The 10,152-nt window shown below is 33.1% G+C and overlaps 1 long non-coding RNA gene across 1 annotated transcript in view; it reads right to left on the bottom strand.

The window, feature by feature from the left end:
- Nucleotides 1-673: 673 nt before the first annotated feature.
- LOC106459637 overlaps nucleotides 674-10,152 on the bottom strand; it is a 29,435-nt gene continuing 19,956 nt past the window's right edge. Inside the window, exons 2-4 of the long non-coding RNA XR_002610605.1 lie at nucleotides 9,120-9,213; nucleotides 8,554-8,643; nucleotides 674-695 (exon numbers count right to left, since the gene is read on the bottom strand). This is a non-coding gene — a long non-coding RNA (uncharacterized LOC106459637). The remainder of the gene's footprint in view (nucleotides 696-8,553; nucleotides 8,644-9,119; nucleotides 9,214-10,152) is intronic.

The following is a 10,152-nucleotide window of genomic DNA, read 5'->3' as shown; positions in this document are numbered from 1 at the left end:
TTTATATTACCTTTGTACGTTTAGGGAAACTATAACCAGAAATAAGCAAAATAGAAAGGATGTGTAATTTTTGTAACTATTTCAGCACAACTTAAAGAACCAGCCATCTTCAGTTGATTATATCACCACCATCACAAGAAGGCATTAATGTAAATTATGGGTTGAAAACTTGATAGTTAAGTTTTTGATAGTCAGAAAAGTTGGAAAGTTTTTGAATTTCTCTTTTTCCCAAGTCCATCTCCTATATATATTGTTTCGCATCCAATCAAGACACTTGCTCCATCTATCAGCCAGAACCAGACATATAGATCACACTGCAGACTCTTTGATTTTAAAAAAATAATAGTTGTTGTACCTCTTACCTTCTAATAATAGTTGTTGTACCTCTTACCTTCTAATAATAGTTGTTGTACCTCTTACCTTCTAATAATAGTTGTTGTACCTCTTACCTTCTAATTACACAACAATCTGTTCATTTCTTTTAATGGTGTTTGGGAAGAAATGAGCGTAGAAATATCATAAGTCTAGAAGAAGATCCAGGTTTGGGAACGTCAGATGAGAATGGAGAGATTGATCTTCGCCTCCTTCCTGGTGAGTGTTCGGAAGCCCAGAATTTTTGCTCATCTACAGCACTGACTAGGTCCTTATAGTCACAGCTATGTGACATGCCTGCGTTGAGAAAGCAGGTTCTTTTCCTAACATAAGTTTGACATTTAATTCTCTCGTTAACTCAGCTCTTTGTTATAGATTAGAATTAACGTTAGCAATTTATAACACCTTCAATCATGTCTATTAATAAACAGATATTCACATCCGTACTTTAAAATCAGACAGATTAGAGTTAGCACCATCTGATATCAGAATATTTATTCACAGTATTTTATGTGTAATTATTTACAGATTTTAATGCTTAGTGAGCAATTTTAAACTGTTGTTGTTTTTTCAAATTATTGTACTTACAAGGTCTGCACATTTTTCTCCTTAGTACATTTCTTACAACTCTATACTATTAAATCAACTTCTCAAGTGTGGATGTAACTACAAAAACGTTAATAACAAGACTGAATAAGCTTCATGAACGTATAACTCTATAATATGTAATTAGCTTCATGAACGTATAACTCCATAATAAGTAATCAGCTTCATGAACGTATAACTCCATAATATGTAATCAGCTTTATGAACGTATAACGTAATTCCATAATATAGAACCTGTTTCACAAATATTGAAGTGAATCTATAGCGTCCAATTACGTTTATCAATAAATGTGTTTTTATAATAAAAAATCAACTTTGCGAACATCGATGTGATTGTATAGTGTGGAGGCATCTTCATGAAACTGAAGTTCGTTCTATAATGTACAATCAGCTTTATCAACGTGTGATTCCATGATGTGGGGTTGACTTCACGAAAGTGCAGATGATTCTGCAATGTAGTTGTGACTTGAAGAACAAGTTTAACAAACGTGACTCTATAATATGGAATTAGTCTCGCGAAATTGATTGTGACTTTGTATTGTAGAATCAGCTTCCCGAATAGATGTGACAATAATATGTAATCAGCTTCACGAATGTAGATGTGATAATAATGTGTAATCAGCTTCCCATGTGACAATAATGTGTAATCAGGTTCACGAATGTGGATGTGACAATACTGTGTAATCAGCTTCCCGGATAGATGTGACAATAATGTGTAATCAGCTACCCATGTGACAATAATGGGAAGCTGGTTCACGAATGTGGATGTGACAATATTGTGTAATCAGCTTCCCGGATAGATGTGACAATAATGTGTAGTCAGCTTCCTGATTAGATGTGACAATAATGTGTAGTCAGCTTTACGAAACTGGAAGTGACAATAATGTGTAATAAGCTTCACGAATGTGGATGTTACAATAATGTGTAATCAGCTTTAAGAATGTGGATGTGACAATAATGTTTAATCAGCTTCCTAGATAGATGTGACAATAATATCACGATTATTTACGAATAGATGTGACTCTATTATATAAAACCAGCTTTACAAACAAAGGTGGTTCGATAATGTATAACGCATGCTGAAGTCAAATACACTAATGACCATTCAAAATAAATAAAAGGCAGTTTTATAATATAAAATCAAATTCACCGACGTTGATTCTCTATTTCGAAGTGGTTTTGATTTATTTTTAAATAATTAACTAAATTATTACGGCGTTTACAATTTAACTGGAACTTAATGGGATTTAATATCAAATATGCACGAAAATTGTTGGAGGGTAATATGTATTTTATACACTGCTCTAAACAATTAAAAAATAATCAGTTTTCATTGTCCAAACTTTGATAAGTACGAACTATCTTTATCAAATAAGATCAATGAGTTCATTCAAGTGAAAAACACGTGTCTACTAAACTTTATGGAAACACAGTGTGTTCTAAATTAACAATTTAATAAGTGAAGAGAATGTAAAGAAATCTGAACTGATAGTTAACATGCCAGGACCTCATCGAATTCATCTGGACACATTCATGATGCGAAAAGCAACAGGTCAGCTAGAAGCTCGTCGAACATAACAAGACGTTTCAGAGTGACAGTTGTGTCGGATTTATTATTATATAGTTATTTTAATATTAACGTTTGTTTAGATTAAATTTATACTTAGAAACATACATAGCTTATAATGTTAAATATGTATTGCGAAACTCCCGCCTATTCTACAAAGTTGTAGAAGATTTTCGAGAGTAAGAATCAACAATATATGTATGTACGTAAACGCTGAAATGTAACTTTTTATTGTTACATAATCTGAATTTTCTAGAAAGCCTCCACACACCTATAAATATAATCAACGCGCTGCGCCAAAAGAGAATATTTATTATTAGTTTGCTATAGTCAGTGTGCTATAAACTTTGAAAGCTATAACTGTGAATGTTATAACGCTTATCAATCGGAAAACTTCAGATATTTGACCAGGAGCCTTTACAAAGTTCGAACATTACAAATCATTTAACTTCAGTGGATTGTCATCGAACATTAGTATTTTGACGAAAACATTATATAAATTCACCGTGGAAAACTCGGCGTATGTGGCTGATAAATAACAAAGGACAAAGCTAGCTAGCTCCCTGTTAAGTGAATTATACCTACGTCAACTCGTAATCAACTCGCTCATCGTGAACCCTCAATAAGATATCAAAGAAGTTCCAGACTTGAAAGAAGACTTTATATTGCTTGTAAGTTTGTGAAACGTTTGTTTACAAATCAATGTGTGTAATAACTATTTATAATAACTGTTATTGTAAATTGTATTGTTGTGTGTATATTAAAACGTATTTGTGTTAAAAAGAAAACTGTGTTTATCAATCTTGTTGACAAATATCATAAACTGACTATATATCGGCTTTTACTTAACTGCTAAATCCAAACTACAATTTAACTACTAAATTTAAAGTATCATTTAGCTCGGTTTCAGACCATTTGATATTCTAATACGTAACACAGTATATTTCCCAACGTGTGGTAAGGAGGATGTGGAGTCATTTTGAGATCACCGGAGATAGGAATAGGTTATACTACTGTCGACAATCCCACAAGATTATTGTATGGAATCGACGAAAACTATACAGGTTCAGTTTCCCAACTGAATAACAATTCAGAACAGAAACCAAGCGACAAGTCAACACGAGCACGTAAACGATCAGAAAGGAGCTTCATAAAGTTGGCTGTTATGTCAAGCAATCAATGATGCGCAAATCCTTTTACCCACAATACAGTAGTTGTCAAGTGGTCAAATCACGCGTCCCACTGTAGCCATATATGGGATGTGTATGCATTTGGAGCGTGGTCGGGACGAGATCCGACCTCCAGTTTCATGGAAGAAGTACACACATTTGTGGTAATATAATGGTCTGAGCAAGGATCATAACTGACGCTCACATTGACTTTGTGTGCTACGACATAGCACTATGGATATCATACGACATGGGAATGCAGTCTTAAAACCATTAGTGTTGTCATATGCAGGTGCAGTTTGTCAGAATCTTTTTCTAATGGGTGATAACCATGATTAGTACCTTCCTGAAAGAAGAGGATATAGACTGGTCAACAAGCTTACTAAATTGAAGCTCAAATTTATTATGTTTGGGATTCTATGGGAAAACGCTTTGAAGTTCGTGATTCAGATTCAAGCACTGTTGATGAACTGGAAAAAGCAACACTGATGGAGAAGTGGGTCACATTACCAAAACACTTGATTGAATCACTCATTTTAAGCTTGTCACATCAATACATGGCTTTCAATAGTGTCCGAAATGATCATTCGCCCTATTAACTGATCGTTTATTGGGCCACAAAGGCTCTAATGCCAAATTATCATTTTTGGACATGCACTTAATCTACATATCAGATCACATGACAATTCAGTTGACACTTGTTGTTCATAAAGATAAACTCGAGGAGTCATTGACATTTGTTAGCAAGTATAGTTACGCTTTGTCAAAGTTAGAAAATTCTTGAAATATTTTGAGCTGTGCATTTCATTTATTTGAAGATAGCTTTTATATGCGGAAACATCTGTTAGCTGAGTTCTTGCACAGATCTTAAGATACAACGTTGATAAACGGAAACATCGGCACATGTAGATATGTAGATCTTGAAAGTCGAGTTGTTTCATATCTATATTTTGGAAGCCACCTTTACTAAAACACATTAACCTGTACTTCGCCACCAAAACGAATTCCTATACAATCTACACATTCTTCAGTAGGTTTCTGACATTTCCTGATTGGCTTAAGGACATGCCAATCAGTGATTGCCTTACCGGCCTACGTTGATTTGACTCATTTTATAAGCTGTACTATTTCCTATAGATCATTTTCCAGACGGTTCTGCTATGATTAATGTCTGGTGAAAAGCTTCAGCAGATATTTCCTTTGCAACATCTCAACCAACAATTGGTCCAGTTATCAACGCTATTTTCAAGTTTTGAACAACTCGACTTTCAAGATCTACATGTGCCGATGTTTCCGTTTATCAACGTTATATTTTAAGATCTGTGAAAAAACTCAACTAACAGATGTTTCCGCATATAAAAGCTATCTTCAAGTTTTGTACAACGAAAAAAACTTTTCAAGTATTTCATTTATAGTATTTTTAATTTGTAATATGTTTATTACTTTTGTTGGAAAGACTTTGTTGCAATGTGAAGCTGGGAGATATTTTTGGTAATAAACAGCAGATTTTAACACAGACCAATCAACCTCTCACACTACTTATTTAGCTTGCATTACCTCCATAACGGTTTATCTGTATTCAGTCGGTTTATTTATTAATCTCTTCGTGTGTCTATTCCTTTTGATAACCAATAATGTGGCTTAAAACTGCGATAAAACAAATAGTTTACATATCTGTGTTTTATGATCATTGCTTCTGCCTTATTTATCTTTGAAAGCAATTTCCAGATTAAAAATGTGCTGTACATGTTTATTAATTATTCGCCCTGTGGTAGAGCTCTGAGAGCCGGTTTCGAATCTGTGCGTGCCACAAAATACCCCCCGCACTTTAAACTGTAGAAACGTTACGAGTGTGGCAGTCAATCCCTTAACGTGGATGGTGGGTGGTTGGGTGCTGCTTGTTGGCTGTCTTCTCTCTCCGATCAGTGTTCAAAATTATGGACGGCGGCAGATAGCCTTAGTAACTTAGGACATAATTACAAAATTCAAATAAAAAATGAATTATTCTACAGTGTAATAATGATAAATGCGAAACAAAAACTCTCGTGCAATTTGTCATTCAATTTTTTTACACCCATTATATCACTCACTATTTATAAAGCCAACTTTCAAAAGCAGGCGATAATTTTTGCGTACACTCTATGAACTGATGTGTCTTAAAACACTTTAAACAACGTTGCTTAAACTAGTGAATGAAGTTTTTGATTTCATAACACTGAATTTCAAGCTAAGCTGGCAACTAATGAACACCACCAAGTGTATTTTTATCAACGAGATTCTCGTTGATCGAGCAATGGAATATTGAGCTGATTTATAAACCGTCTCGCCCCCTCACGGTGTTTATAGCAATTGACTAATAACCGTTGCAGATCAAGCGTGAATTCTAGATCGGTTTGGCTTGTACCAAATAATTGGTTTACAGATAAGCAATCATGTAAAGTCAAAATAAAAATAAAAATCAATACCTTTCTGTTTTTAAAATTATCAAAGTACGGAAATATCTAGAAAAAAAAAAGAGAAAGAAAACTTCTATTTGGAACTCATTTGGTATTGAAAGATCTTAGAAGGACATCATGACGCTCTCAATTTTTCAAATACTCATATAGTTAAATTACAATTTACACGTACCACCTCAAATATTTTCAAATTAAAAAAATATATTTAATAAGTAATAAAACAACGAATGAAACTCGTAAAAAACTCCAGAAAGAAATTCATCGATTATTCAGCCGAACCAGGTGTGAAATTCTGTCTGAACTCCCCGGTACTAGATACCGGGACTTATTTTTTAAGGCGGTACTAATACTGGGACTTATCTGAGCTGCTTTGTCGTTTTTTTATGTTTACATGTACATTTTTTTTTCAAAAACAGGTCCACTTCACCCAGCTGAGTACCTCTATTTTTTTTGAGAATTTCATTCTTGAGCCGAACAAAGATTTAAATCCGTCGTCAAAATATTGCGTGTCACTTTGCATTTAACTTTGTGACAATTGAAGACAGAAAAAGAAAACAAAAAACTGTTGTATCAGCATGAATACAAATTTACTCATAAAAAAGCAAATAAACTGATTTTATTTCATACACAACTTTTTGCTTACTCACACAATTATTGGCAAAGATACTAATAATATATTGGTCAATTAATGAAAGTAATGTGTTTTGTGACATAATTTACAACCCCAAAAAAGTCACGGTTAGATCGTCTTTTTCAGTCGCTCGCATGTTCAGCTTAAACAGATCACTATTATTTTAGTTATCTTAGTCCTGCTTAGAAGGGTCTACATATTCTACCTTTAAATCTCTGTCATAACGGCTGATTTTTACTAGGAGCAACTGAATCATAATTTAACTATGGTAGTAAAAAGTGTGGCTAAATGCAAAGAAATTTGGGTAGCTAAGATACACATGATGCTAAAGAACTAATGCTAAAATGTGTCGATACATAACGCATCTGTTTGTGACAAATTAACCATCATAATCATTTTCCATTGAAGAAGAAATTTGGTAGATTTCAATATGTATAGAAACTTTTTATAATGCTCTACATCTTTTATGGCTTGTTGGATGGTTTTAACAGAGTTTATACGTATACACAAATATATAACTTCTGAGTAGGGAGGTGAAACATCAAGTAAACCGGATGTCACCATCATCGTATTCTGTCGTTTCCTCGTTTTGAACATAAGAAAGGAAAACAATTGTACGTAGTTTTGAATATTGACTCGTTCATGTTGCTTGCGTTTGTTTACCTAATAGGGCAAGGAACGAAAAATTTACTCGTTCATGTTGCTTGCGTTTGTTTACCTAATAGGGCAAGGAACGAAAAATTTAGCGAGCGAGATTAGGGCAAGTTTTCTCTCTCCTAACAATTGTAATCCTGAGCTATAGTCATGAAAAGTTCATGAACACAGGTGTTAAGAGGGGTGGGGGAATAAAAAAAATGTTATTTAAGTGACAAACGAATACTTTAGAGTGACAGAGGGTTTAATGGAGAAGAAAAAATCATCCTTGCATCCGTGTATATGGAACGTAGAGTAGATTAAGCAAAGGAAGCAATGTACGTATAACAGATACAGTCAAATTCGTGTATTTGTTGTTGAAAATATTTATATGTTAACCATTTTAATGGAGTTACTTGTTATTCTTCGTCTGACGTGTTAGACTTGTTATTAGATTACTGAGCTTAAATATTTGCATATTCAATCTCGGTGGAAAAAATCCAAAGCTTATTTCGAACGTATTTGAGGCAAAATGCTCTTTGAGATAGTTTATATGATAGTTTTCACTATAAAGTAAATATGTAATACAGAAAACAGCATTTGTTATAGAGTAATTTACTCTTCAACTGGTAGCTTTTTCTAATGTTTTGTTTGAAACTGATCTATAAATATGCGAGACATGAAACAATATTGAGTAAAAAAAGGTTTCTAAATAAAAAATATAGTGTTAATATAAACAATGATTTATCAGATAAGTTAAAAATCAGACTCCTATAAAGACAAAGAACAATTAGCTTGACATATCTGGAACTGAATGCAAAACAAGAGGGTATGGCACTGAATTAAAGGATATGAAAACGTACAGAAAATTCGACATAGATAAATATAAAATAAAAATGATATTAACAAATCACGCATAATGAGGATGGGTAGGTAAAGATATTTAAGCAACATAGATGTGTGAGGTATTGTCGGTCATTGTGAGTATTGTAACAGTATTAACTAGAATTTATAGAACGTCTAGATAATTAACTGGAACATTTTATCTTAGAAGTCTTTTAAGAGATAAGAAGAATATTTTCAGCATGTTTTAAAAAAAGACTGAAAATCAAGACTTACTGAAGTTTCTCTAATCGAGCGTCAAGATCATGTAGCATGTCTTTGATATATGACAGGCTTTTTCTCCGAGCAATGATGCCCTTCAGACTCCTGAAATACACAAATGGTTAGTTTTGTGTGAAAATACACAGTTACATAACGAAATAAACTAACTTTAGTATAGTCTCACTGTGTTTACCTTCCCGATAAAACATCCCGCACACTCTTCACATGAAGACACCATTAAATTTGTTCAGCTTTAATAAATATATTCTGAAATTTTTGGTTTTCTGATTTTAATGGCTAGTAGTATCATGGCAGGAGCTAAGGAGGGTGAAAATTATAAATAACATAAACTATTAAGCTTTATAACTGTGATTAATAACGTTAACGTTTGACCGTGCAGTTACTCTTGTAAGGCCTAGAAAAATTTTGCTTTGATAAGATCGACGTTTTATGAAAGTAAACTATTTTAATTTATAAAACAAAATTCTGAAAATTAAATTTGCACAAATGAGATAGTAGTGTATTATGTCAAACACACCAACAAAATACGACGGACGGGAAGTTATATTCTAACAACTCACTTTTCGAATTCATAATCAGTTGTTTCGAATGCCATTGTGGCTACAATCAGTCCGAGGCATAACAACATCTTCACACCGGCTATCATCGTGTCCCCTAATATGTATATATGGATATATATATATCATATACTAAACATTTGACTTGAAAGTTGGGGTAAAACGCATTTGTAAAACTGACACTAATTGTGGAACAATTTATATTAACAACATAGAAAAACGTTAAGATCTAAAAAAAACAGTTATTTATTATACCAAACATATTAAAAAACACAAAACAAATTGAATTCAATGTATTTTAACATTCGCTTTTTCAGTAAGAATATAAACATAAATAATGTTACGAGAGCGGAAGTCACGTGACGCTAGTAACACGTCATGAACTTCTAGAATGATCCTGTCCCTTCCTGAATGCTCGAGCGTTTACTAGATTTCGTATTCTTTTACATATAAGACGGTCAAGACGTGACGGCAACAATGTGTAATTGACAGTTGAGTCGAGCACGTGAGACGTTCGTTGTGAATCATATCGTTTGTTATAGCGCGATTGTGGAAATTAAGTGTATTGCAAAGTTGTATTCAGAAAGAATAAACCAGTTTTATTTAAGAAAGGACTTGTATCGCTAAAGTTTCTTCGGAAATAATTTTCACGGAAAATTAACTAACGACCAGAGACGTAACAGTAACTAGGTTAACTTAGCCACACAAAAATGTTAATTTTTAAACTTCAGTAGATTTGATCATAGTAATTAACCACTTTGACCATCCCATGCGAGTTACATAATCAAAGTATATCCAATTGAAGATTTTGTTGTAAATTATACGTTTACTGGATTATATTTGGAATTTTTATAATTAATTCAAAAACGTTTTGAGAATCAAAATTTTACGGTTTTGTTGAAAATTTAAAAACAGTTCTGATATTACCAACGTACATCAATTTTATAATTTCACTCACCAATTTCATTTTCTGCTGGCATTAAAAAGTTTCAAAGAAACAGCAAATTGGTTTACTCCCCAAAAAAAAAAAAAAAAA

Source organism: Limulus polyphemus, unplaced genomic scaffold, assembly GCF_000517525.1.
Source record: "Limulus polyphemus unplaced genomic scaffold, Limulus_polyphemus-2.1.2 Scaffold641, whole genome shotgun sequence".
Classification (NCBI taxonomy): domain Eukaryota; kingdom Metazoa; phylum Arthropoda; class Merostomata; order Xiphosura; family Limulidae; genus Limulus; species Limulus polyphemus.
The sequence above is the reverse complement of the archived record's forward strand: the minus strand, read 5'-3'. Positions and strand labels throughout refer to the sequence as shown.